The following is a 27,261-nucleotide window of genomic DNA, read 5'->3' on the forward strand; positions in this document are numbered from 1 at the left end:
GTCACGTCTCTGTAATTTGCCTAAGAGAAAAAAAAATGCTATCTGTTCTTGCCAGTTAAATATCTGATATGTCCTTTATCAAAGGATAATGCATTAAATGGATTTTTGGGAATAGGAGGTAGAATAGTAACTTGCTCTGTCTATACCATGAATTGACCTAGTATTGCAGTATCTTCAATAACAGTGCATCCTCCCTCAGAGGGATATATACTATGTAAATAGACTTGTATGAGCTGGAGTGTGGCTAAGTGGTAGGGTACTTGGTAAGCATGGGGTAGGCCCTGAGTTCAACTCCAAGCACTGAAAAATAAAAATATTACCATTATTATAGTATATAATAGTATCTGATTTAATGAAAAGTGATATATTGGGTGAGTTTTCATCTAATATTTTAAGTATTTCTATCCTTTTATTCTCTAAAATATAATATGACATTATTGTATAGTGTAACAGTATATAGTCTAACTCAAAGCCAGTTGTAGCTATCTAGACCTCTTGGTTTCACATGGGAAAAGCTGACAGCTACTCGGCCCTCAGTCTGGCTTTAGAAGGCATTTTGACATGAACAATAGGGTAAAACTATTAAAACATTCCTGGATTTTCCTCAAAAAATAAAAATGTCCTTCCACTGTGGCCACACCACGTGCTTTATGTGGCTGTATGCACTGAGTGAACTCTTTGGTACTTTAAGTAGCTCATATCCATGGATGCTTGTCAGCCTTTCTATGCATTTGGAATGCTGTATCTTCAGATCCTAAGTCACTCTGAGTAGCCATCCCCATGGGACATGGCTGAGCAGTGGCCTAATGACAGGCCATCCAAATGGGACCTGGATGTTGGAGACACATGTCCTCTGGATTACACAAGCCTGAGGTGGCAGTCAAATAAGAAATCTAATCTTTGAAGTTTTAATTCTTTAAAACAAAATCCAAAAACCACATCCGGATGCAATGCTAGCTCGGTGGTAGAGCACTTGCCTTCCACATGAAAGGTTCTGCATGTGACCTCCAGATAAGAAGAAGAAGAAGAAGAAGAAGAAGAAGAAGAAGAAGGAGAAGGAGAAGGAGAAGGAGAAGGAGAAGGAGAAGGAGAAGGAGAAGGAGAAGGAGAAGGAGAAGGAGAAGGAGAAGGAGAAGGAGAAGAAGGAGGAGGAGGAGGAGGAGGAGGAGGAGGAGGAGGAGGAGGAGAAGAAGAAGAAGAAGAAGAAGAAGAAGAAGAAGAAGAAGAAGAAGAAGAAGAAGAAGAAGAAGAAGAAGAAGAAGAAGAAGAAGAAGAAGAAGAAAAGAGCCTACATCTAAATGACACAAACTTATGTTCAATTCAAAATGAACTGAACCCTCCCAGACAACAGTATTATTCTTGGGTAAAATAAGACTTAGAGAAATTTGAAATATATGACCTTAAACAAATCACTTGTGATGGGTAATTTTGTTTGTTTTTGGTTGGTTGGCTGGTTGGTTAGTTTTGTTTTTGTTCAACTTGAAACAGAGTCATCTGGAAGGAGGGAGCCTCAAATGAGAAAATGCCTGTATCACATTCACCTGTAGGGAAGTCTGTGGGGCCTTTTCTTGATTAATCATTGGTGTGAGAGGCTCCAGGACATCCAGGCACGGCCTCCCTAGCAAGTGGTCCTGACTTGTATGAGAAATTGACTGAGTAGCCACGTAGAGCAAGCCAGTAAGCAGGGTTTCTCCATGGTCCCCGCTTCAATTCATGCCTCCAGATTCCTTCCCCTACTCCCTGAGGGCCTGTGTATCAGAGGCTTTCCATGGAGATCTCTGGCCTGGTCAGATGTGAGAGCTCCAGTGAAGGGAAGTGAGTGTCAGCAGGGAGCAGAAGTTCCCTTTGCTTCCACTGCTGCAGTTGGCTCCACCTCTGTCTCTGCTGCGCCTTCCAGGTTACTCTCCTTTACTCAATGCCACCCTGCTCTGAGTTGGGTCGGGCTGGGCCAATGAGGGGCCCGACTAGCCACTGAGGAGTGCAGCAGAGCTTCAGGTGGTGTTTCGGGTGTTTGGGAAGAGCAGACCTCTTCGAAGTGTTACAGCTCTTAGGACAGAAGGCTTAGACAACAGAGTAGTTCTCTGCATCCCTTTAATCCTTCCAGATAGGATTCTTGTATACAGTTTTGGGGTGGGTAAAGGTCTGACAACAGGTACTTCTCATTGGTTTGGTCTGAGAGCTTTGGGGAAATCTTATTAGCATGTGGGAGGGCTTGGTGCTGCTTCTATGTGACTGATGGCCACAGACCTCTGAGGGGTAGGGGAGGCAGTAGCAGCGACTGGATCCAGGGGCCCCAGAGGCATGGCTGAACTCCTATGGTCCCATGAAGGCAAAAGTCACCACCCACCAGGTCTCCAGAGTTCAAGGCCTGTGCTCAACTGGGACAAGCTGTCTGTGCACAGTTCACTGCCCCATAACTCTCAAAGATGGACTATGCCCTGGAAAAGTAAGCTAAATAAACTCTCTTCCCCACGTTTTGGTGGTGTTGGTGGTTTTTTGTTTTGGGTTTTTTTTTTTCCCCCATGATATTTATCACAGCAATAGAAAGCAAACTCAGATATCATTTTGTGGTAAGAATTTTGGTTTCTTAAAATACACACACATACACACACACACACACACACACACACAGAGAAAAGAACGTGCTTTCATTTTATTCCCAGGTGTGGGACATGGGGCTGCTTCAGCGTGTACGAAGCAGCTGACTGATTTTCCTTGAGCTCTGGTGGGGGCATGATTCTGACACTTGAAGACAGTTTTATGCGATTGTGTGGTGTTTGGAATTCTGGAAAGTTTTCAGGGAATATATAAAAAAGGGCCCTGAGAGGTGGAGTTGTTGATTGTTGGTTGGTTGGTTGGTTGGTTGGTTGGTTGTTGGTTGTTAATGGTTGTTGTTGATTACAGTTTGATAAGTAGTCCTGTGCAAAAAGAAGAAACAAGAAGAAATCACATATCTTGACAGCAAAGATCAAACTTGCTCCCAGAAACTCAAGACCCCTGTTAGCAGGAACAGTCCCACCTATTAATGATAACACCCCCTTTTCCTTTCTATCCTTTTTTTTCTCCTATCTAGTGTTAGGGGGTTAAAAGGACAGAAAACAGATGGAGAAGGGTGGAAGAAAGAATAATCCACAAAGTAGCTAAAGCCTTGCTGCATCACTTAACTACATCAAGTTGTTAATTAATAATAGCAGTAATACTTACATTTGATTATTGGTAAGGTAGTTCCCTCCAATATTGCTATGGTCTTAAATAATAGCTTACGGCCACCCCCTCATATGGTCAAAGGATTCCACTTCTGAGATTCTGAGAAGACTAGTAGAACTGTACCTTACAGGGTCCTCTGTTTGCTTCTCTGTGCTGACTCTCTTCACTCAGAGCTCTTCCATTCCAGGCAGGCTTTGTTCACTTAGACTCTTTTCCAGGTTTTGGGGGTTGCTCTTTAATTCTGAGCATTTAGCTACTATCTCTCGCTGCAAAGGTTGGCAAGAGAATTCTGGCAAGTGGAGCAGATGTAAATAGAAGTGAGCTGAAAGTTTGTTCAGGACAATACCATAGATCCATCATCTCTCTACTCTACGGGGCTTCTTAGGCAAGATGGAGGGGGGGGGGGCTTAGAGCATGAGCTCTGGAGAACAATCACTGAATTCATTTCTTACACCTGTTCTGTTTTGGCCCTTTAACCTTGGGATTAAATTATATTTTTCCATAAAGTACTGGGAACAAATATACTAAGTGTTACCTATAAACGTTAACCAGAACTATATTGAGACATCTACAACAGTGTTCTCTCACATTTGAATGGCTGCCCTTCAAGGCAATGTTTGAACCTGTGCAAAATACAATAGAATATTCCTGGGATGATTGCAACAGGACAAAGGACCTTTCATGGTATTTCAACAGAAATAAATGGAGACTTGGCTACCCGCTAGACCATGCGTATGTGGCCTGTGGCTGGTTCTGAGCCCCTCACGGCTTTCACTTTGTCCCTGCCCACAGTCTTCAGCGGCCCCGTAGCTTTGATGCTTCCCTCCTCCCGGTTTGTAGTTCACTGTCATCAGCAGCCCGGTTTCCTGTCTTGTCATTGTCCAGCTGCTTGTCTGGCACCGCTAACTCCTTCCTCTTCCTCTCCAGAGGATGTCGACATTTCCAGTACAGACGGGCAACGCCACCAGCTCTTCTGGCTGCAGCTCTTCCTTCTTTAAACCTCCTTTGAAGCCTCGTGAGTTTCCTGTAATGACTGCGTCTCTGTTTTGGCTATTTTAGTACTTATGTGGCTTTTGATTTTGATCTGGATTCACATCTTCTAGCCAAAACCCATCTCCAACAAGTAGTTTGGGGTTTTGCTGGAAGGTAATTTGAATTTGTTTACAAGATCACCAACTCCCAATTTAGATGTCCTAAGACTTCTGAAGGGGAGTGGCCTTCCCAGAGTGCCTTGCCCTCATTATCACTAAGCTATGTTATTAGGCAGGGATGGGCTGTTTTGTTTGTGAGCTAATCCTGCTTCTTATAATTCTCAGTGCTCACTGCTGAATCAGGAGAAGCAGGGAAGTCACTTCAGCAGAACTGAAGAATTAAACACACACACACACACACACACACCACACACACCACACACACACACACACACACACACACACACCACACACACACACACACACACACACACACACACACACACACACACGCTGGTGCACGTATACCAACCACATAGAGCACAGGGCTATTTCATCATAATCATCTGACATCTTTTCTGCAGGAAGTCACAAATACAAAATAGATATGAACAAAAATAACTCAGTTGTCGTAACAGATGAGGAATGATCTCTGTCTTCTCCCTCCTTCCCCTCCTCCCGCTCCTCCCCCTCCTCTCTGTCCTCCTGTCTCTCCCCTTTCTCTTCCTCCTTCTCTCCTACCTCCTTTCCCTCTTCCATCTCTTCCTACTTCTCTCTGTGTGTCTTGATCTCTCTGGTCTCTCCCCTTCTTGTCCTTCTTCTCTGTTATCATTATTCATATGAATAATACAAAAAAAATCTCCCAGATATTTCTCTGTCTACTCTCAATGATTAGGGCCCCACAAGTGTTTGTTCTTTGAACCTTTCTTCCCCTGAGCAACTTTTGTGCTCCAGGTGCTCAGGAAAGAGATCAGATAGGTCCCTGGCACCCAGAACCTTCTAATTGGGTGGTGGTCATTTTTCACTACTGGGTGCTGGAAACTTTCTTTTAAGAAAAAGCCAGTGCATCTCAAGATTCCATGAGAAGAACACGAGGCAGGAGAAGACGGGGCTTATCCTGTGCCCCATCTCGAGGTTTCCTAAGAGGCCAGATGCAGTACAGAGCTGCTTCCTTCCTATTTCTGTTGCTCAGAACTCACAGCCAAACACTAAAACCCAGCAAATCAGTTGCCTTCCCACCATGCAGAGACTTTCCCTTGGCCGCTTGTTTTCATCAAATAAGAAGGTTCCTCTTACCTAACAGGGTTTCTTGTGCCCTGTCAGCCACAAGCCTAACTTCCAGCTCTTGTCCTGCTTTGGTTTTCTCCTCATAAAGACTTTTATTGGCTCTGCAGCATCACTATTTAGGCTCCCTGGGATGCTTACTGGAGGTCCACCATTCAAGAGTGACCGTTAAAGGTCTGGCTACGAGGCTGTCAGTAAAGTGCCTCCAATGCAAGCGTGAAGACCTAAGTCTCCCTCCCCAGCACCCAAGTGAAAAGCAGGGAAGCAGAGCATAAACCTGTAATTCCTGGGTGTGGTTGGGGAGGCTGAGGCAGAAGGATCCTGGGGCTTCTCTTCCTAGACAGCCCTGCCTTTAAAATAAAGTGAAGAGGAATTGGTGATTGAAAGATACCCAGTGTCAACCTCTGGACTCCACACACACACACACACACACACACACACACACACACACACCACTCATGCCCACAGAGCCAACATGAAGCTTGTAATCCAACCTATACTTTGGTCTTTTCTACTCTTTCCTTTTACAGAAGATTTATATTGAAACTTTTTAAAGCTCTGCTTCTGTGCCTCTTGACTTTTCCTAAAATGACTTCACCTAAAAGTAGCTGAGGCCAAGCAGAGCCCTTCTTGTAAACAACTGACAGGAGACATGATAGCCCTTAATGAGTACAATCTGGGCTGTCTCTGGCATTTTTGTGTGGACAAAATAATCAAAAGCTAATTTGAGCACAGAGGAAATGAATAAAACTTCTTGCCGCTGAAAAAACTCAGAGGAAATCAGGGTCAGGCAGAGTCCTGCTGTGCAGCTGGGCTCTGTCCTATGCCAGGTTCCTATTGCCCAAATGTCCCACTCTCTATCTGGGTGGGAGTTAGGATCTGGAGGGCAGAAGCTGAGAGACTGCCTGGGTTCTAGTCCCACCTATATCACCTGTAGACTGCATGCTATTTCAATAGCCAGAACAGATGAGTAAGAGCATTTACCTCCTAGACTCATTGAAGGGCTTAAATGAGACTCCATATAAAGCATGCTGTTTCTCTGGCTTGTAGTCGGGGCCTGTGAAGTATTGTGGATACGAGGATGACACTGGATCTCCAAGGAATAACCAGGTTGAGTTACAGAGTGATTCTGTAGGTAGATGGAAGTCTACAATCAGAAATACAAAGCCTGTTTCCAAAGGCCATTAAGAATTGACAGGGTGGCCAGGCAGTGGTGGTGCACACCTTTAATCCCAACACTAGGGAGGCAGAGACAGGCGAATTTCTGAGTTCGAGGCCAGCCTGGTCTATAGAGTGAGTTCCAGGACAGTCAGGGATACACAGAGAAACCCTGTCTCGAAACAAACAAGCAAGCAAGCAAAAAAAAAAAAAAAAAAACATAAACATAAACATAAACAAAAATGAATTGACTGGGCGGGTTGCAGGGACTCTTAAAGAGAATACCTGGTTCAGTTAGTAAAGCAGTGCTGTGTAAGTATGAGACCCTGAGTTTAAATCCACAGAACCTATCATAAAAAGCCAGGAAAAGAAGTGTGCCTGGATTCCTAGGACTAGAGAGTCTGAGACAAGGAAAAACCAGCAAAACCCCCAGCTCAATGAGTAACCAGGTCTGAATAAATAAAGTGGACAGTGATTGAGGAAGACACAAAATATCTATTTGTGGTCTACACACACACACACACACACACACACACAGCAGTGTGGTGAAATCAGCAGGAGTAAGGACACCCACTTTCTCTTGTTGCAGCAAATAGGACATCTCTTGGATTGGATCCAGTTAGACAAGAGTCTAAAAAGAGGCAGCGCCTAACCACCATGCTTAAGATGAACAGCAGGAAACTCCTTTGGTCTCTCTGTTGTGTTGTGGTCTATAGTATTTCTAAGAAGGAGCTTCATGGTTTTCTCCTCTAATACTTGACTTCTGTCTAACACAAGGAAAAGTACCACTGTTGTCATCCTCTACAAAGTCGAGCACATGCATAATTAAACACACAGACAGGTGACAGATGACAGGAATAATAGGTTCCATTCCAACACAGAGTGAAGATAATGACTTCCCTCTAAACACGCTAAATAAACCATACCATATACTGTTGTGGGATCTCCTTATCTGGAAACAGTTGTCGGATAGTGTTAGGTTACCAAGAATCAAGAACTTGGTCTTTTAGAGTTGCTTGTGCAGGTCTGTTATGAAGTTGGGAAGAATCCTGCTTGCTCTATGCACTCTGGTAATGCAAACTGATCTCCTCAACCATCATGATGAGCAACCAACTGGAACCTGTATATTCATGAAGTCATAGCCACCAAGAGCTGGAAGGACTCACAACAGGTGATGAAAGTCACTGCCCTCAGCTTCCCTTATGGTACTAGTTAATGCCCTAAGGGGACATTAACTTTTTTAACTATTCTTAATAAATTTTTATATTAATGAGAGTGTTAAATATGTGGTATAATCATACATCCGTGCTTACCTTCCTTATGTGATCTAAAAAATGTATTATGTGATTCCTTATGTGTTCTAATTCCTTATGTGATCTAAAAAATTCCTTATGTGATCTAAAAAAATGTATTCACAACCAATCAGTTTCTGATTGGATCTAAGACAGCCCCCCTCCATCCCCCCCCCCCCAGTGAGATGGAACTCATTCCTGGCACTAGTAACAGGGCCAAGAAGCTATGACTAGGTAGATTATGGGCCCTAGGAGAGAACCTATGATTATTATTCTGTCAAGTGGACTGAATAACTGAGTATTCAAAACATTCCCCATGACTTGCTGCCGTGCCTACAGATTGGAGCACCTCTCAACTCCCGCCAGAGAAGCTTCCTATAGTCAGACAATGATTGATAGAGACCCAGAAGTGGTCAATGGGAAAAGAGTGAGAGACTGTGTGGAGTGATCAGCCCTAAATGGGAAATCTATATCATCCCCTCCCACCATGGCTCAGGGAAGTAGACTAATGATGGAGTTGAAGGACTGAGAGCCAGAGGTAGAACATGACTTCAGGAAACACTGTTTTCCATAAATGACAGGGCAGGTGCACACATGAGTTCAGACGGGCTGTGACAATGTGCACAAGACCCGTGCAACCTCCAGCCAAACACAATCCAATCCCAGCATGAAGGTGGGTAGGTTGTCAGGAGGAAATCTGCCACTAGCTGAAGAGCTATGAGCTTCAAGGAGAGGGAGAGTGAACTCTCTTTAATCACATCACTTCAGGTAGGTGGACCAAATTCCAGGGCAGGCCTCTCTCCCAAGAGCAGTTGACTCAGTGTGGTTGAGGAATGGGTTCAAAAGTTACATAGGTAGGGAGGTGTCTTAGTTAGGGTTTTACTGCTGTGAACAGATGTCATGACCAAGGCAACTCTTATAAGGACAACATCTAATTGGGGCTGGCTTACAGGTCTAGTGGTTCAGTCTATTATCATCAAGGCAGGAACATGGCAGCATCCAGGCATGGTGCAGAAGTAGCTGAGAGTTCTACATCTTCATCTGAAGGCCATTAGAAGACTGGTTTCCATACAGCTAGGATGAGGGTCTTAAAGCCCACACCTACATTGCCACGCCCACTCCAACAAGGCCACACCTTCTAATTGTGCCACTCCCTGGGCCAAGCACATACAAACCATCACAGAAGGTTAGAGTAGAGAGAGTGGATATAGAAGCTGGGAAGGGTCAATACAACAAAAACACATCGTATAAAATTCTGAAAGAATTAAAAAATATCTTTTTTAAAAAGGAACATATTCATCCTAGCAATGTCAATTTTAGGAAGTATGAAACATAAGTTGAGAGAACAGAGTCATTTATTTGAGGCAAATGATAGGTAAGGTATTCAGCCTTCAACGGAAGATGATGTCAGTAGGGCATCTAAGAACCAGACCTGGCCTTTGACCTGGTTGGTTAGTTGTGTTTCAAGATGAAAAATATTTTCTCAATTCTATCCAGTTCCTCTTGGGGTAGACAAGAGCTAAAAATGAAAGAAACGACAACGTGTTTTTGTTCAGCCCGGGCTCCTGGGGAAATCCCTTAACATCCTCAGCTAGTTGCTATGGAGGCAGCCAGAGATGAGCTCAGCTAATGAATTTGGGCTGACACTGTTGTGGGACGATATGACAGTCGCAATTAGTAGACAACTGAGTGTTAGGATTGTGCACCAAATAAAAATAGAAAGGCCACAATACAATTCACCAATCTAAAACCACGAGGGTCCCCTCAGAATGTATTTCTAAATGTTGGCTGAAGGAGCTGTGCACATTGTTTTCCTGTATACCTTCTCGTCTGCAAAGATTCCAGGGAGAGCAATTTACCTGCACATTGTCGCCAGGGCACAAAGGATGGGAGCTATTTGGGGAAGTAGCTGAGTTTTTTAATACTTTTGAAACGTTGTATTCCAGCCTTGTAGGGTTTTTAGAGTTACCCGGTTGTCATTGTAGACATTCTTCTCCCAATCATCAGGTTAAGTAGAAAGGGTTAAAGAACTAGACACCATGGTTTTGTTTAAAAGGACAATGATTGTACCATTGTCTGTTCTTGTCTGTACTCTGGGCTGGAGGATTTTTTTTTCTTCTTCCTGTTCAGAGCTTCCTGTTTAGTATTGGTCTGAGCGTGGAGAAGCGTCACTCAAATTCTGTAACAACAAACTGCAAGCTAAGGCTTTTCTCTGCTTTGTTTAATTTTCCTGAAGTGCCCCCTTTTCCCGAAATGATTTATCGTTGACCCGGCATGTTTTTCATCTTACTCAACACTCCCCTGGGGACATATTTAAAAACACAACTTAACTATAGTTCTCCTGGGTAGGGAAGTGGTGGGCTGAGGCAATGAAACCAAAGCACAGATTTGAGTGACCGTGGGCTGTTGACTTTATGCTAGCCTTTCATAAAGGGAGCTTTCAAAACAGAGTGGCCATTCCGCAAACAGTGTGCATTTCGTGGAAGCCCAGCTGGCTTCACGCCTGCCTTTCTCCCGGCCACAATGATCCTAACCAGCAATGTCTTTGTGTCATGATGCAGAAAGTTGGCAAGTACACATGGGCATAATGCTGAAGGGTGACTTCTAAGTGGGGGAGGGGATAGAGAAGGAACCAAAACCCTGTGTGGTGACAGGCTCCTCTCTGACATTGGCTCTTGCAATAGAGTCCACTCACTACTGTTGCCTCTCCAGAAGGGAGTGTGGTATGTTATTTTTAGGCATAAATTGAAATTTCTTTTGTTGCTAAAGTATATATAAAATAGAAGCCTGTGTTAATTGACTTTCTTTTTCTTTTGCTGTGTTCTAAATACTTCTGGAGACATTCTCCTGTAATTAGGAAAATGACTAAAGTCTCTGAAGATGGAACTGTGTTAATGATGAAAAGTTTTGATGTCAAACCACCATTAGAATAGAGCACTAAAGGTTTTACAAGTTCTGAACACGATGAATGTTGTTGATTGCTTATTTCTAAAAGAATCTTCCTTGTTTCTTTTTCTCCTTTCTTCCCACCTAATCATAAGTCTGAGAAAGGCTGATTCCAGTTTGCATGAGTAGCCTAGTTGGTCTATACAATGTCTTCCCCCTGTCAGGAACAGACTCAAGAGTGGTCATGTGGTTCAATCACGGCCAAGTTTGTGTGTGTGTCTTAGTGTGTGTCTGTATGTGAGTGCATGTGTGTTTGTGTGTGTGTATTTTTGTGTGAATGTGTGTGTTGTGTGTCTTTGTGTAAATGTGTGTTTGTGTGTCTATGTGTATACGAGTATGTCAGTGTATGTGTGATTATCTGTGTGTGTCTGTGTGTTTGCGTGTGTGTGTTTGCGTGTATGTATTTTTGTGTGAATGTGTGTGTTGTGTGTCTTTGTGTAAATGTGTGTGTTTGTGTGTGTGTGTCTATGTGTATATGAGTATGTCAGTGTATGTGTGATTATCTGTGTGTCTCTGTGTGTGTCTGTGTGTGTTTGTGTGTGTTTGTGTGTGTGTGTGTGCCACATGAGTGCTAGGATCTGAAGTCTCAGATCCTCAAGATTGAGGAATAAGTACTCTTAGCTACTAAGACATCTGTCCAAGCCCACAGTAAGTTTTTAGAGAAGTAGGTATTTTAATTTTAGACAACTGGAGGCTCACACACACTTCTAAGAAGTACCTTAGCCATTTTAGATCTCTGTGGAGTGAGAGATGTGTCTGGGGAACACCACCATGACGCTTGAAAGATATGGATGTTTGAGAGTCAATTTTCTGACTGCCCTTTCATGTTTAACCTTTGAGGCCGCTCAATACCTGCACCGCAACCAGTTAGTAATGACGTTGCTTCCTTAAGAGCTAGAAATAGATTATCTGTAGGCACCACTTTTATACTTTTGGACTGTGGTCAAATGTGCTGGCTTTCTTGTTGATAAGCAGTCATTATCGGCTATAAGCACTCTTACAGCCTGCGATGCACAAAGTCTACATAAATTTCATGGACTGTTTAAGGATCATATGACATATGAAATAGCTCCCGTATAAACTGTTAGGTGAATTATAACATATAATTATTCTGAATTTTAAATTTTATTTAAAAATGTTTCTCTAAGAAGTCACTTGCATATTTTAAGCTCAAGGTGAATTTAAAATGTCCATGGATGGTAACAAGACGGTTTTCTTTCTAAAGGTCTGATGCACATGTGTACATGCAAACACATGCACACAGTCTGCAGAAGATTTTCTATAGGTCCTCAAATAGTCTAAGTTGACAATGGAATTTACACATGCTGGCTTTGTATGATACAGGCTAACCTTTAACCTAATTTCAGTACAATGCTTGCTAGTGATTTTTCACAAGTCCTGTTTTCCCTTGCAGGATACACACGTTGGAGAGTAGATTTTCTTTTCCTTCTTTTTTTCTTTTGTTATTTCTTGAGATAGAGTCACACTGTGTAGCCTTGCTGTCTTGGAACTCACAGAGATCTTCCTGCCTCTTCTTCCTAAATTCTGGGATTAAAGGTGTATACCAATATGACTCACTACAGATTTTATATGGATTTAGTTATATTAGTTATGTGATACATCCTGAATTATCAAAAGCTATGCTAAATGATAGACTATAACCTTCAATTAAGGTTCCTAAGACTGGACGTAGTGGCGCATGCCTTTAATCCCAGCACTCGGGAGGCAGAGGCAGGTGGATTTCTGAGTACGAGACCACCCTGATCTACAAAGTGAGTTCCAGGACAGCCAGGGCTATAAAGAGAAACCCTGTCTCAAAAAACAAAACAAAACAAAAGAATCAAACAAACAAAAAAGGTTCCTAAGACCAAGATCTTACAAATGCAGCTTTACTTTTACAGTGCTATGAATTTAGGCCAGCTTCACAGCCTCCTAAAACCTAACATTCCTCATCTACAAAATGGGGATAATATTCCCCTGACTAGGATATTATAGCATTGAGTTTATTTCTCCTCATTAAACTAAATGAACTATGACCACTGAAAACACAACCCTAGCCAGGTGAAATCCTGATTTTGAGAACCCTGGGACAGGCACAATGGCTCACACCTATAATTTTAATGTTTGTGAGACAAAGCAGAAGGGTCTGGAGTCTGAAGCCAGGCTGGGCTCATAGTTTAGGCTGTGCAAGAAGACCAGGTCTTAAGAAACATTTTTTTTTTTTTAATTAAGACTCATCGAGCCACTGATGTGGCTCAGTGGATAAAGCACTGACTTCGAGTGGGAAGACTCAGTTTTGGATACTCAGCACATAGAACCCAGGCAGGGGTCCTCAGAACAAGCTGCTGGGCTGAACTTGCTGAAATCGTCAAGCACTAGGTTCAGCGAGAGATCTTGCCACAGGGAAGAGCAATCAAAGAAAATTCCCAGTGTCACCATCGGGCCTCTACATGCATACACATGCACATCGCACACATGCATACACACATGTGCACGCACATATCCACATACACACATGCACATACACATGCTCTAGCATACTCACGTACATGTGGCAAATATACATAAGCACACATACACACTTACATGCAAACAAAATTACAAAAAGAATCATAGACCTGTGATGAGTCTGTGATACACATGGGTTTGTCCAGCGCTGGGCACAGTGATGATACCTCGCAATGGCCCAGACAGTGCTCACTGATAATTTTCACTATCTGCTGGTCACAGCTTCCTCACTATGAGTAATGCTTTCTCTTTCCACCGCTTCTCAACGCTGCTTCCCGAACCCATGTGACCACCCAGAGACATGGGTCATGGGCCACAGGACATAAGATATGAAATAATACTGCGAGAGAAACACATTTTTAATTCAGCCTGTCTGTGGAGATGGGTGGGTAACACTCTTGTCTCTCTCCTATAGAGAAACTTCCTTTCAAATAAACACACTGAAAAGTAAGGAGAGGAAACCTTACAAAATCAAAAGAGGATGTCAGGAAACGTGGGACGTGCGTGGGGTTGTTTTCTCTTCCCAGGTGTTTTCCTAATTAATCAAATGTATTTATAACTTTTGCTGATTTCTGATTAGCCATTTGTGTTTATAACTCACATTAAGGGAATGACAGTTTCAATCTTCCTTTCCTCAAATCCAGTTTGTGAAATGATAAAACCGTTGTCGAGAAAGGGAACCAATTTAACCACTTCCGGTTTGTTTCCCAGAAACATTAGCGTCTTGAAGCCATGTTTCTGAGATCTGAAAAGGACGCTCATGACATTGTCTTCCCTTCCTTCTTCCACAGAACCCACGAGGCTCTCAGCCACCCCATGTTCACTCAGAGGGGTGTAAACTAGCACACCTTACAGAAGCAAAAAGGACAGGTAAGGTTTTCTTTCTGTCTTAGATTCTGGTTCTTGCTTCTTTTAAAGGACTTTAAACACAGAGACAAACCAACAAGTGCTGAACTCAGAAAGCACACTCACACTCTTTAAGAGCTGAGCACGGAACAATCTCTTGTACTTTCCAGTGCCTGGCTGCATCCCTGTGAAAATGAGGGCCCTCAAGGCCTCCCTACCTGTACAGGCACACGAACACACTGCAGGCAGCTTTTCCTGCCTCCAGACGATGGGAATCTGCAGCCCCGGGTAGTTCCTGAGCAGCGCACTTCCTCTCCTAGGTTGAGGCATTTTATCTGTGAACCAAGTCCCAGAATTCCCACCTGGCTAGAAGCCAGAATAAACACGAGCATTGTCCTGCAGTCCTCTTCTTTGCTGAACAGATAAATAACAACGTCAGGTTTAGGGTGGGTTTCTTTACAACTGCCTTTGACTTTAATTCATACCTTTTCCTCAAAGAATACAGTGCAGTCCGTCTTTTACATGTTTATGATCTGAATCAGACAGATAAAAGATCAATCGCCATGTAGCTCCATCCTGAGAGCTTCCTTTCAAGGGGCAGGAAGTAGTGTTCTCTTAAAAGCAGCCCCCCTTTACTCCTTAGTTTAAAACCCTAGGAAAATATCTGTGGCAGACCTATGTTATTTTCATCTACCCAGCATCCTTCCTTTGGAAAAACCACGACTTCCCTTTCTGCCAGTCACTATGTCCCTCCTCTACGCCATCCATCCTGGGCCATGGACATAGGTGTGGCCAAGCCTAAAATTCTTCATTATATTAAAACAGTGGTGTGGAGACAGACTTTCTTTCTCTGAGGACACTGAAGAAGGGCACATCTCAGCGAACAGCTGCTATTTCCACATGTGGAGGACAGACAGAAGAGACTCAACAACAGGAGAAAGCATTAGAAAGGGGAGGCCTAAAGATGGAGAGGAGGAAGTGAGGAGTTGGAAGAAGTGGGGAGGAGAAAGAAGAGAGGGGAGGAGAGGAAGGCATGATGGAGGAAGAAAATGAGGGGAAGGAAGTAGAGTCAGGAGATAAGAGAGTAAAGGAGGAAGAGAAGCAGGCGCAGCATAGGGAGAAGAACAATCGCCACAGAACCATGATTGGAGACAGCTGAATCCTGAGCTTGTTACTTGTGTTAAAGGCCCAAATGACAACAATTCAGCTTAACGGCCTCAGCTGGCTTTATTTTCAATTCTAGAATTGGGCAACACTTGATTCCCTAAACTAGACTAAGTGTTCCCAGGGGCTGAGCCGAAGAAGTCAGTGTTACAGACAAAGGAAAGCTAAAGAAAGCAGAGACAAAGGGAACAGAAAAGGAATTAATTCCAGTACTCTCGTTGTAAAGGACAAGCAGGGAGTCAGAACAATAGGGCCACAGCTATTTAGTTAACACGGTGCTACTTCAGGTTACCCTCCTTGGTGAGAAGTAAGGCAGAGCGACTACTACCCTGTGGACTGCCGTGGGCCTATTTGGGAAAGTTGGCTGTTAGAGTCCCATCCTGATGTCTCAGAAGGCCAGATAGGTAGCTTCATTTCAACTGGTTAGTAAGAACGGTCAGTGTGAGTGACTCCATTTTCATTTTTAATGGGAGCCATTAGCTCTGCCCGGAGGAGCCCAGCAGGAAGCAAAAGCCTCCTCTGACTTGTGTAACTCTTGAGTCATGCAGTCTCTTCTTTTGAAATATGAAAGCCAGAGAAGCCTAACAGGCAAGGTAGTTGCTCATTTATTTCTTTGTTTAACAAATATCTGCTGCATACTTTCATGGTTTAAAACTGAAATATCTCCTCAATCTCTGCCTGGACCGCTTGGTCTCCAGCTGGTGATGCTATTTGGGGAAGTGGTGGGAAACTGAGGAAGTGGTACCTGCCTGAAGGAAGTGGGTCATTGGAGTAAGACCTCACTGGTATCTTGTCCCAGACCCCTCCATGTTTGCTTCTTTCCATGTGAGGTAAACAGCCTCATATGCCCTTGCCACCACCATGAAAGCAAACTATGGCTGCTATGACCCAAAACAAATATTTTGTCCCTTAAGTTCATTGCTCAGGTATTTTGGTCATTACTTCAGAAATCTAACTGAGAAAGCCAGTACAAGAGAAGTGGGCCCCTTGCTGAGAAGACACAAATGTGTGCTGTTTTTAGTGCATTGGAACTGGTTTGTGGAAGAGATTGGAAAGGTCTAGAAAAAAGTGAGTCAGGGAAAACCTAAGACACTGTAACTAGAACTTAACCGACAGTGTTCATGGGATCATGAGAAGACCAGGAAGCTGAGGGAAATGTGGACAGTAAAATCTGCATTCTAGAGGCTTCAGGTCGCAATGGAGACCTGGAGAAAGTTGTCATTCCTGTTATATCTTGGCCAATAATTTATCCATAATCTGTCCATGTCCTAAGACTTTGCCTGGAGATGAATATGTAAGTAACTGACAAATTAATTTGAAAGGAGATTTCAAGATAGGAGGGCATTCGGGCCGTGTATGGATATCGTTGGCTGCTTTCAGATAAGCTGACAGTAAGAATGGGAAACAAAATGCAGCCCAGAGGGATCCGAGACACAAGCGACCTTAGGAGGTGAGCTGCCGAGTATTGTGGTTGGAACTTGAATGCGCTGCCACAGGTTCGAGTGTTTAGTGCTTGGTCCCCAATTCATGGTCCAGCAGTACAACTAAGGGTTCCTTTTCCATTCCAGTTAAAGAATTAAAAGGCCGAAAAAAAATTGTGCTAGACAGGTAGGGAGATTGTCAATCCCATTGGTGAGAATAAGACCACTACCACAAGTTTTGAACCAAATTTGAAGCAAGTTTTATTGCGTACTGGCCAGGACCATGGATCCTGGCCAGGAGGGTGATACCTGTATTCCCAGAGTATGGTGCCCGGTTACATTAGTCAGGGACTTATAAAGTCAAACCTGCAAGGCTATAAGTTTCCTGTCTTTGTCCAATCAGGGACAACCATATATGCTGACATACTTCCTGTCTGTGTGTGACCAAGCACACATCCGGTGCAGCGGGGGCAACCATCTTGTTACAGAAGCACAAGCCTCTGGGAGGACTTGGAAGCAGAGGCAGACAGATCTCTGTGAGTTTGAGGCCACCCTGGTCTACAAAGCATGTTCTAAGAGAAACATAGTCTGGAAAACAAAACAAAACAAAACGTTACATCTGAAACCGTTTAGTATAAGTCAAACCTGTCTGTGAGTGTGCCCTTTTTTATCAGGAGACCTAAGAGATCTGGAAAAGCAAGGCTTGATTCTCATATATGACACGCATTGACCAGGCAGCTGCAGCCTTGGTGGAGAAGCTGGTTGCTTGCCACTGACAAACAGACAAAGCTACTGTTAGCTGTCAACACCATCAGAGATCTGAGAAGGATAAACTGTAGCAGGAAGTATAACCCAAATGGCCTCTGTGTCTATTAAAATGACAGAGACTTACCAGCTACCTGCATGATAACCCTAGTCCACTCCTGTGGTCTCCATGGCCTCACGGGGGTGGGGGGGTGGGGGGGGTGGGGGGGTGGGGGAGTGAGGGGGTGGGGGGGAGTGAGGGGGGTGGGGATGGGGCAGAAGTTGTAGGTCTTCAACTGCTGCACAGGACAGAATGCAGAAGGACTGAGAGATTTTCCTGGGGATGAGAAACTTGGGAAATTGGCCTACTTTGACTTAGGCTGGATAGACAGATAGTCAGCCCTATAACATCCACAGTGTGTGCAGGGTCCTGGCAACAGGCAAGGCATGGGGCAGTTTTTCCCAATGGTCAGCGTCACCACTGTCCAGATGTATGCCCCATGTGGGTTCTCTGAAGACATTAGGGTTGCCTCAAGGAGCTGGCATTTCTGTTTATCACAGGAAGGTTTTTCCTTTAAACCTTTCAAATGCCATATTCAGTAGAACCCTGAGAAGTTTTGAGGGTCATCTATTAAGTATACCTGATTTTAAATAAGCTTTACTTGTTTTTAGTTATTCCTTTTAGGCTTAACCTTGAAAACGTACAGAGGATGCTAAGTAAAGCGTATTCCTGCAATTAATTACATTAATCCTTAGCATGACTACAAGTATAGTTCTTGAAGGCATTAAAGAATTTGATCATTGGAAACAGATGAAGAAACCCACAGCCAAACACCAGGCAGAGCTCAGGAAGTCTGAGGAGGATTGGAAGGAGTCGAGGGAAAGATTGAGGGAGACAGAGGGGTCAACAGTACAAGAAGACCTACAGAGTCTGGGACTATGGGGGGGAGTCTCACAAAGACTGAACCACCAACCAAAGAGTGTGCATGGGCTGGACCTAGGCCCCCTACACAGATGTAGCAGATGTGCAGCTTGGTGTTTATGTGGGTTCCCCCCAAACTGGGGGCTGTCTCTGACTCAGACTCCGTTGCCTGCCTTTGGATCCCTTTCCCTTAGCTGAGCTGCCTTGCCTGGCCTCAGTGGGAGAGGATATGTTTAGTCCTGATGAGACTTGTGTCAGTGTGGGTTGGTACGGGGAGAGGGGAGGAGGAATGGGAGAAGGGGGAGGGAGATTAGGAGTAGAAGGAGGGAGAGGGGCTGTGATCGGGGTATAAGGTGAGTAAATAAATAAACTAATGAAAAAAAGAATTTGACCATTATAAGGTGACTGATCATTAACTTGCATGTTTTAAATCATCTTTACCAGTTTATAAGTTACTAGCTTTTATAAAATTAGAATTTGCACTTTTATCCTTGTTAGGTTTAACTTCAAAAAAAAAAAAAAAAACAAAAAAAAACCAACCGATTTTTGAATTGAGGCTCTTTTAGCACCAAAATAAAACTTTAAATCATAAATATAGTCTCACATTTTATAAACATAAAATATCCCATAGACATATAAATTTAAATCTTTTTTTTCTTTTTCTTTTCTTTTTTTTTGTTTGTTTGTTTTGTTTTGTTTTTGGGTTTTTGTTTTGTTTTGTTTTGTTTTGATTTTTAAGACAGGGTTTCTCTGTGTAGCCCTGGCTGTCCTGGAACTCACTCTGTAGACCAGGCTGGCCTCGAACTCAGAAATCCACCTGCCTCTGCCTCCCAAGTGCTGGGATTAAAGGCATGGGCCACCACTGCCCGGCAGTTTCAATCTTTCTAAAGTTTCTTTTTGTTTTGTTATTGTTTGTTTGTTTGTTTGTTTGTTTTTGTTTTTTAATATCATGGGGGCTGGAGAGATGGCTCAGAGGTTAAAAATACTGACTGCTCTTCCAGAGGTCCTGAGTTCAATTCCCAGAAACCACATGGTGGCTCACAGCCATGTGTAATGGGATCAACTGCCCTCTTCTGGTGTGTCTGAAGACAGCGACAGTGTAGTATACTCACATATGTGAAATAAATAAATAAAAAAAAAAATCCAGTTTTATTTATTTAAGTTTTTGCAAAACTCCAAAATTTTCTTTTACAGAAAAGTACAAGATTTCTCAGCTGTGCTCTTCAGCAATATCAAAATATAAGTTAAGTACCTTTTTTTAAATTCAAGAGTGAAAAGGGCACAGCCACATCTGGACTAGGCAAGACAAAACTCCAACAGTGAGAACAACTCAGTGTTCAACATCTGGGATTCCCTCGGAACACTATGGATCCTCCCTCCAAGGGGCCTGGGTCACCTCTGCCTCCACCTTCATATGGTCTCCTAGGCTCCAGCCAGTTCCATTGCATTGTTGCTGTTCTTTCTGGTGGCTATCACAGGGCACAGGCATCTCCAAAGCTATAGGTGTCTCCTGGGCTCTCTTTAGGAACTCCAGCCCTCCTATACAAACTTTCCAAACCTCTGCTGTATTATGTGACCCCTTCATGCCTGTAAAACCTGCACCACATGGGTGCTTCTGACATTACAAAGTTCAGCTGCCAGCACAATGTATGTTCTTACATATGAACACACAGAGGTGCACCTTAAATACATTATTAAACAAGTATTGTTTTTAATCATATCTTTTATAAACCTTGTTTTTATGACTTTGTTTTTGGGCAAGAATTATAACACAAAAATCCACCCAGATCCAGAATATCTTGGAAACACTGTTGCCTCCTTAGTTGATTTATGCCATGTGGTCACCTCCAATCAAGATGGCGATGAAGTCATATCCTCTATATGCCTTCACATTCTATAGCACCCAGGTGAGTGGGCCCTTCACCTCACCTGCACAGCACAGTAGAGCTGGCTCTGGATGTGGGGGTGGAAGGTGAGCTGGCCCTGAGGCTATGAGGCAGGAGAGCTGGTCCTGCTTCTTGTCTGTTGTCTGTGTGGAGGAGGTGTCTTCGTTAGGGTTTTACCGCTGTGAACAGACACCATGACCAAGGCAACTCTCATACGGACAACATTTAACTGGGGCTGGCTTACAGGTTCAGAGGTTCAGTCCATTATCATCAAGGTGGGAGCATGGCATCATCCAGGCAGGAGGAGCTGAGAGTTCTACATCTTCATCTGAAGGCTGCTAGCAGAATTCTGGCTTCCAGGCAGCTAGGATGAGGGTCTTAAAGCCCATACCCACAGTGACACACCTACTCCAACAGGGCCATACCTCTCAATAGTACCACTCCCTGGGCCAAGCATATTCAAACCGTGCCTCCTCCCTCTCTCATCCCTTGCCATCCATGGCAGGTGGGAGAGCTGGCCTTAGGGCCATTAGAGTAGGAACATGGGCCATGTCCTTCATAACACCTGGGAGAGAGGGCCCTGCACCTCACCTGGGCAGCAGGGTAGAGCTGGCTCTGGTTGTAGGGCTTGCCAGTGAGCTGGGCCCAAGGGCATGAGAGCCAGAGAGCTGGCAGGCTGACCAGCTCAGACACCTCCCTGGCCCAGAGTCAGGGATTTGAATTGATCCATCCCAATGTCTGCCCCATCTATGAATTGCTTCAGTATATGAAGGGAGCAGTCCTATAGATTCCAAAGTACAGGATCTCCATGATATAGGGCAACAACAGGATGTCTACAAGGAATCCCAGTGAGGATCCAGTGTTGGTAATGTAGTAGAAGCCAGAGGCCTAGTATCAGACCAGCATGTCATCGCAATGACCATTTGAAAGAAGTGTGGACAAAAGAGTATGTTGTGGACACACTGTGACACACTGCAGCTACCACAACAAGTTTTATTTTTCCTCTATTGGGGGGAAGGTTGCAAGGGTGGAGAGAGAGTACTGGGTGGGGAGGAGATGAATGGTATTGGGGTACATGATATGAAGTTCACAAAGAACCAATAAAAAAGTTTGAAATATTAACTTAAGACTTATAAGACTCAATAGTGGATAGTTAAAAATCTAGACAGGAGTAATCTTAAAGAAATCATGTGGTGTGACACCCTCTTGGGATGTAAACAACATGTGGCTTGCTGCCATCTTAGCTGATGGCCCCCATAGGATGGAGGCAAACACGTGACTGGCAGCCATTTTTACTAAGGTTATAGAGGATCCGTGGCTAAGAATGCAGGTCTTAAGAATGCATTGCCTTTAAAAAAAAAAAACAAACTTTGTTTTGCTTTAGCTGTCTTGATAAACCGAATCACATAAGAAAGTGTGATATTCTGTGATGTGCTCTAAAGGACAAGAAAAGTAAAGTTTCCAGTCTCTCTGTGGACGATAGTTATGACTTAAAGTTTTATTTTGGTGCTCAAAGAGCCTCCATTCAAAAATTGTTTGTTTTTCTTTTGGAGGCTAAACCTAACAAGGATAAAAATGTACCTTCTAATTTTACAAAAGCTACAGTTTTACGCTTCTCCCACTCTCATGGCTCTGGGGCCAGCTCTCCCACCTGCCTTGGATGACAAGGGACAAGGGAAGGGAGGAGGGTATCTTTCCCTTACCTCCTCTACCACCCAACAGACAAGAGGCAGGACCAGCTCTCCTGCCCTCACAGCCTCAGGGCCGGATCACCTTCCACCCCTACACCCAGGGCCAGCTCTACTGTGCTGTGCAGGCAAGGTGAAGGGCCCACTCTCCTAAGTGTTGTAGCAGGTGAAGGCAGCGTTCCCACCCTGATGACTTCCAAGGGTCAGGTAGGGCATGGGGCAGCTCTCCTGCCTGCCGTAGGTGGCAAGGGGCAGAGTGGGGAGGGGACACCTTTCTCTTGTCCATGTCATCACAGAAGACAAGTGGTGGGGCCAGATTGCCCATACTCATGCCAGTTTACTCGCACCCTCACCACCAGGGTCAGCTCATATCCAGGCAAAGTGCAGGGTCACTGGTGAGAGGCAGAGACAGCTCGTCTGCTCTCATGACCCCATGGCCTGGTCTCCTACCTACCACCAGTGGGGAGTGGGAAGGGGAGAGGTTAACTTTTTTGTTACAGATTTTTTAACCGTACCCAATAAACTTACAAATACTGAGGTACAGAAAGTTCATATAATAGACTTACAAAAGTTTTAGACAATTAAATGAAACCAGTAGTCTACATTCTTGGCTCTTTTGCTTTGCTCTCTTTTCTCTGTCACAAAATCAGGTGGCTCAGCTGACATAGGATGGGGAGGAAACTTTAGATATGCATGCTTGAGTCTAGAGAAGGTAGAGACATAACCCAATGTGAGAGCTAGATTTTCAATAGAGCAGAATAGCATAAAACAATTTTAATATTATCCATACCCAAAAGGCATTTGAATCCCTGCTACAGAGACCAGAAAACTCCAGAGATAAGAAATTCTGAGCCCTAGCCATCAAAGCAGCCATGGAAAATGGTGATGGCAGGGGCTGGTAGCTGATGGGGGCAGAGACAGTACAAACAAATCAATAAACACAGAACATAGAATGTTCATGCAGTCAGAAGAGACTGGTCAACAACAAAACACGTGGTGGCCACCTTCATTCATACACTTACCTGAGCCTGACTGATTTCCATCTTGGCTTCCAGTAACCAAACAACCAGAACGAGGCAGGGCAGTGAGACATCGAGATTTTTGCCCTGGATGAGATAGTTTGGATCCCTTCGTTCCAGATCTAGATCCCAACAGAACCAGATGTCACAGAAAATTACTTTGACTTACTAGGGCAGGCCTCCACAGGCTTGCTGCTTTTCTTAGCAGTTCACATCAGAGAGTCCGTGAAACCAAAAGCGCACCTCAGAGCGTTGGAACTCTCAGGGTGCTTGCCTCCTGAGAGGATCCCTCAGCCCTGGGGTCCTGGAGTGAAGCTCCCCGTTTAGAATTGGGGTAATTGGTCTGATCTCACCGGGGGGCCTTCCAGAAAACATTACTCCTACTAGGTAAGAGTCAGACCACACTTTCTGAGCCAAAGTTTTGAAGTAAGTTTTATTAAGTACTAGCTGGAACCCTTGATAATAGCCAGGTCCATCCCTGGATTCCCAGAATACAGTGGCAAATTACATTAGGGGCTTGTATAGGCAAAACCCCTAAGTCTATGCACTTCCTACCTTAGTCCAGTCAGGGGCAAGCATACATCCTGACGTATGTCCTGCCTACATACCTCCTGCCTATGTGTGTTCAAGCACACATCCTGTGCTGTTGGAACAACCAAACTTGTTCACAGAAGCAAAAACCCCTGGTTTGTTTTCTTGCACGAGCAGCCTCCAGTGTTCTAGGAATTATCTATCCTTGGGCAGGGGGAGAGGGGCTTAAAGATTAGAGGTATTTTCATTTTATAGATCTCTTAATCACAGCAATTAAAACTTAAAACACAACTTTCGCCATCAGAAAATCTTGAACACAGCAAACAGACGCAGATAGAATCAGTAGTTCATAATGGTTTGTTTTGGGAGTGAGGGAAGACACACATGCATCAGGGACATGGAAAAATAAAAAGACCATCTGCTAAGCCGAGGGGGAGCTTGGGAAGCCAGAATCCAGCCTCTTCTCTAGGAATTTTTCAGTCTCTGAAGGGTTTTCCCCTTACTTTAAGGTTAGGCAGCTTGAAGAAAGACAGGATGACTGATTGCCTCACAATTGTGTAAGGATTGTACTCACATCCTGAGTCAGCCCATCAGCAGGGGTCCAACTGTCCGGAGAAAAATCCCTCATGACTTTTGTTTTGCTAGGATTTTGTCTCAGCTCAGGAAGGTGATGAAGAATCCAGGCATCTTGGAAGTTCTTTATTACCTTAGTCATGAGCCCTCTTCTTATCTGCCTGCGCACCAGGGAGTCTGTCCCTCACTACTTAAGGATATTTTAGCAACTTTAGATCTTGGGTCCTAAGTCAATGAGGTGGGTCACTGAGGTGTGATATTACAAGTTATATTGGTCATCACTTGCTTCCTCGCTCTCTGCTTCCTGTCTCCTACAAAGCAAATACTTCTTCCAGTCTGTATTCCTGCTGTCCTGATGTTCTGCCCACGTGTATGAGCCCATAAGCTGCTGTAGACTTGACCTTCTGAAACCATGAGCCCAAACAAATCCTTTCTCCTTTACGATGTTTTATCAGGTTTCTTAATCACAGCTATGCTAGATTTCAGAGGCAGCATGAAGAAACCAGAGTGTGACCTCAGATGAGGCCATGTTCATAAAGACACACAGGGAAGGGAAGCCTTCCTCATGTGGGAATGGAGGGAGTCTGCAGGGGACACTTTACTGAGGCTTGGGAGTGAGGAGGTTGATCAGTTGTGGGGGCTATGTGCTGCTCTGTGGTCTCTCATTCCTGGAATTGTTTGCTTCAGGCAAAACAGACTATCTGGGAGACAGATTTTCTCTTCAAATGTTTCTCTCTGAACTGGGCAAAGTTGAGCAAAGCCAGCAGTGATCTCATAGAAAGTCTGTTTTTACAGCCCTCTATCAATCTGTGCAAACGTGACTAACACATAGGCCTACTATGCACCAGGCACTGGGTGCAAAGAAGGAGAGGGACTTTGTTTTTGCTTGGGATTTAAAAAAAAAGTTTGAGGTATTATGCATTTAAAGGTCAATGGCAAAATGAGCAAAAGACGCGAGATGTGAACTAGTTAATTACCGTTGGGAAAAACAACTGAAAGACTGTTCGTGTTGCAGTGTTGACTTAAGTCCCCATACAGGGCATTTGGATGGCTTAGTGGGCAAGGGTGTTTGCTGCTAAGCTTGATGACCTAAGTTTGATAACTAAGACTCAACATGAAAGAAAGGGAGAAGAACCAACTCCTAAGAATTGTCCTCTGGCCTCTACGAATGCACTGGGACACTTGTACACACAGAGGATAATAAATAAATAAATAAATGTCACAAAAGTTATTCCGTGTCCCAGCAGAACATCAGGAGCACCCTATCCTGTTGCCTTGTAAGTTTTTCAGGATGGTCCACCCTAACTAATCCAGAACTCTGGACTGTTAGGAATGGATTTGCCTCCTGGCCTAAAGGGTTCTTCTGCACTCTACCTTATCCTCCCTCCACATCTACAGGCAATGTGGTTACAGGGACAAGAGGTCCAGGAAGAGGTGTTTGGAACTCGCATGGTAATTTCTCTTGGCATCTGAGGGAAAGGTTCAGTTGGGGGTCATGGGCCAATCTTCTACCATAAACGATGAGAAGGCTGGACATGTGCATTTCTAACCTTTCTCACAACTTAAATTAGGATTTAGCGACTTCATTCACTCGAGAAGTATTGGAAGAAGCAACCAAATATTTCAGCAAGCCTGATACTGGGCCAGCAGTAACTGCAGACCATGCAGAGCTGATCATGGCAATAGGGGCATCTTCAATGCTGTGGTTAACTGTGGTGTGTTTTACTGTGGTTCTGGGTCCGGAACTCCTTTTGTCCCTACCCACTGTCCACTCTTAAGTCTGATCTCTAAGGAGTTTTCACTTGACCTTTAAAATTATCCCCAGATGGGGCAAGGTGGGGCTGGTATTTTCATTGGGAAGATAAAACCCAGAAAAATTAAGTGACCTGTTTAAAGTCAAAGGCTAGAAAATGGGCCAGGCAGTGGAGACAGAGGCAGGCAGAGCTCTGTGAGTTTCAGACCAGCCTGGTCTACAGAGCCAGTTCTAGGACAGCCAGGGCTACAAAGAGAAACCCTGTCTCAATCCCACCCCCCAGAAGATAATAAATAGTGAGTGGCATATACAGATGTGGTCTCCATTTCTATACTGCCTTTGGATATCATACTTGCTTATTGATCATTCCTGGTACTTGGGGCCAAATGAAAGTATAGGTTAGAAGCCATATCTTAGTCCCAGAAGCAGTTTCCAGGGCATAAACCTTATTAATAAGTTCTTTGAGGTTTATAGAGTACTTAGCTAACATGTGAAATGCTCTAGGTTTTATTCCAGGAAGGAAGGAAGGAAGGAAGGAAGGAAGGAAGGGAGGGAGGGAGGGAGGGAGGGAGGGAGGGAGGGAGGGAGGAAGGAAAGATGGGAGGAAGGAAAGATAGAAAGATGTGGGGAAGGGAGGGAGGGAGGAAGAAAAGATAGAAAGAAGGAAAGATGGAAAGATGTGGGGAAGGGAGGGAGGGAGGGAAGAAGGAAGAACAAAAGGACAAAAGAAAGAAATAAAGAAACAAAAAACAAAAAAGCCTTTAGAATAATAAATAATGGAGTAAAATGTAAAACGTAGGTGCTAATTAAAGACATTGTATCTTTATAGGAGGTAAGTATCTAGATTCCCATAGAGACACAGCCATCCTTCTCCTTGGGGCTTGTTTTAGTAGATATTGTATGAGAAGTCATGAACCAAACATCAGCCTGTCCCTAGGTTGTTGTTCCAATTTGCTATATGTCCTCATTTAATTTAGTAAACAACATATTTAACCTCAGATATCTGATCTATAAGTACATACATAATAACATTTTCTATTTATGTCCTTAGCGCCCAGAAGTCCAGAACACCTTAATAAGTGTGTAATGAACTGCGTTTGACTAAAACTGGAGATATGCAGCTGTTAACTAATGGCCGTGAAGATACATGAAGCCTCTATTAAATGCCAGATGTCTCCTCTGATCTGCATGGTGTTCTGAGACGGCTATTATGTCATGTGGTGAGAACTGTGTACGGTGATTTTACAGTGAGGAAACAAACATATGATTTGATGAAAGGATAACCATTTTAAATTATAGTTATTAAAATTCTATAAATCCGAACCGTTCCTGTTTTATAGCTCCAGCA

At 43.9% G+C, this 27,261-nt stretch overlaps 2 long non-coding RNA genes and 1 other non-coding gene across 4 annotated transcripts; 2 read left to right on the forward strand and 1 right to left on the reverse strand.

Annotated features, from left to right (window-relative positions):
* On the forward strand, positions 1 to 194 carry Gm24623. Its single transcript, XR_003956122.1, has one exon. It is a non-coding gene; the product is annotated as a U2 spliceosomal RNA (small nuclear RNA).
* Positions 195 to 2,638: 2,444 nt separating this feature from the next.
* On the reverse strand, positions 2,639 to 14,518 carry Gm33370 (predicted gene, 33370). 2 transcript variants are annotated; one of them, NR_168887.1, is made up of 4 exons: positions 13,477 to 13,604; positions 6,447 to 6,591; positions 3,331 to 3,496; positions 2,639 to 2,918 (listed from the first exon to the last, which is right to left on the reverse strand). It is a non-coding gene; the product is annotated as a predicted gene, 33370 (long non-coding RNA). The 2 variants fall into 2 exon arrangements; NR_168888.1 differs by lacking the exons at positions 6,447 to 6,591; positions 13,477 to 13,604 and adding an exon at positions 14,431 to 14,518.
* On the forward strand, positions 13,641 to 27,236 carry Gm8013 (predicted gene 8013). Its single transcript, NR_131152.1, has 3 exons — positions 13,641 to 13,751; positions 14,158 to 14,236; positions 26,965 to 27,236. It is a non-coding gene; the product is annotated as a predicted gene 8013 (long non-coding RNA).
* The last annotated feature ends 25 nt before the right edge of the window (positions 27,237 to 27,261 follow it).

Source organism: Mus musculus, chromosome 5 (genome assembly GCF_000001635.26).
Source record: "Mus musculus strain C57BL/6J chromosome 5, GRCm38.p6 C57BL/6J".
In the NCBI taxonomy this organism is placed as follows: Eukaryota; Metazoa; Chordata; class Mammalia; order Rodentia; family Muridae; genus Mus; species Mus musculus.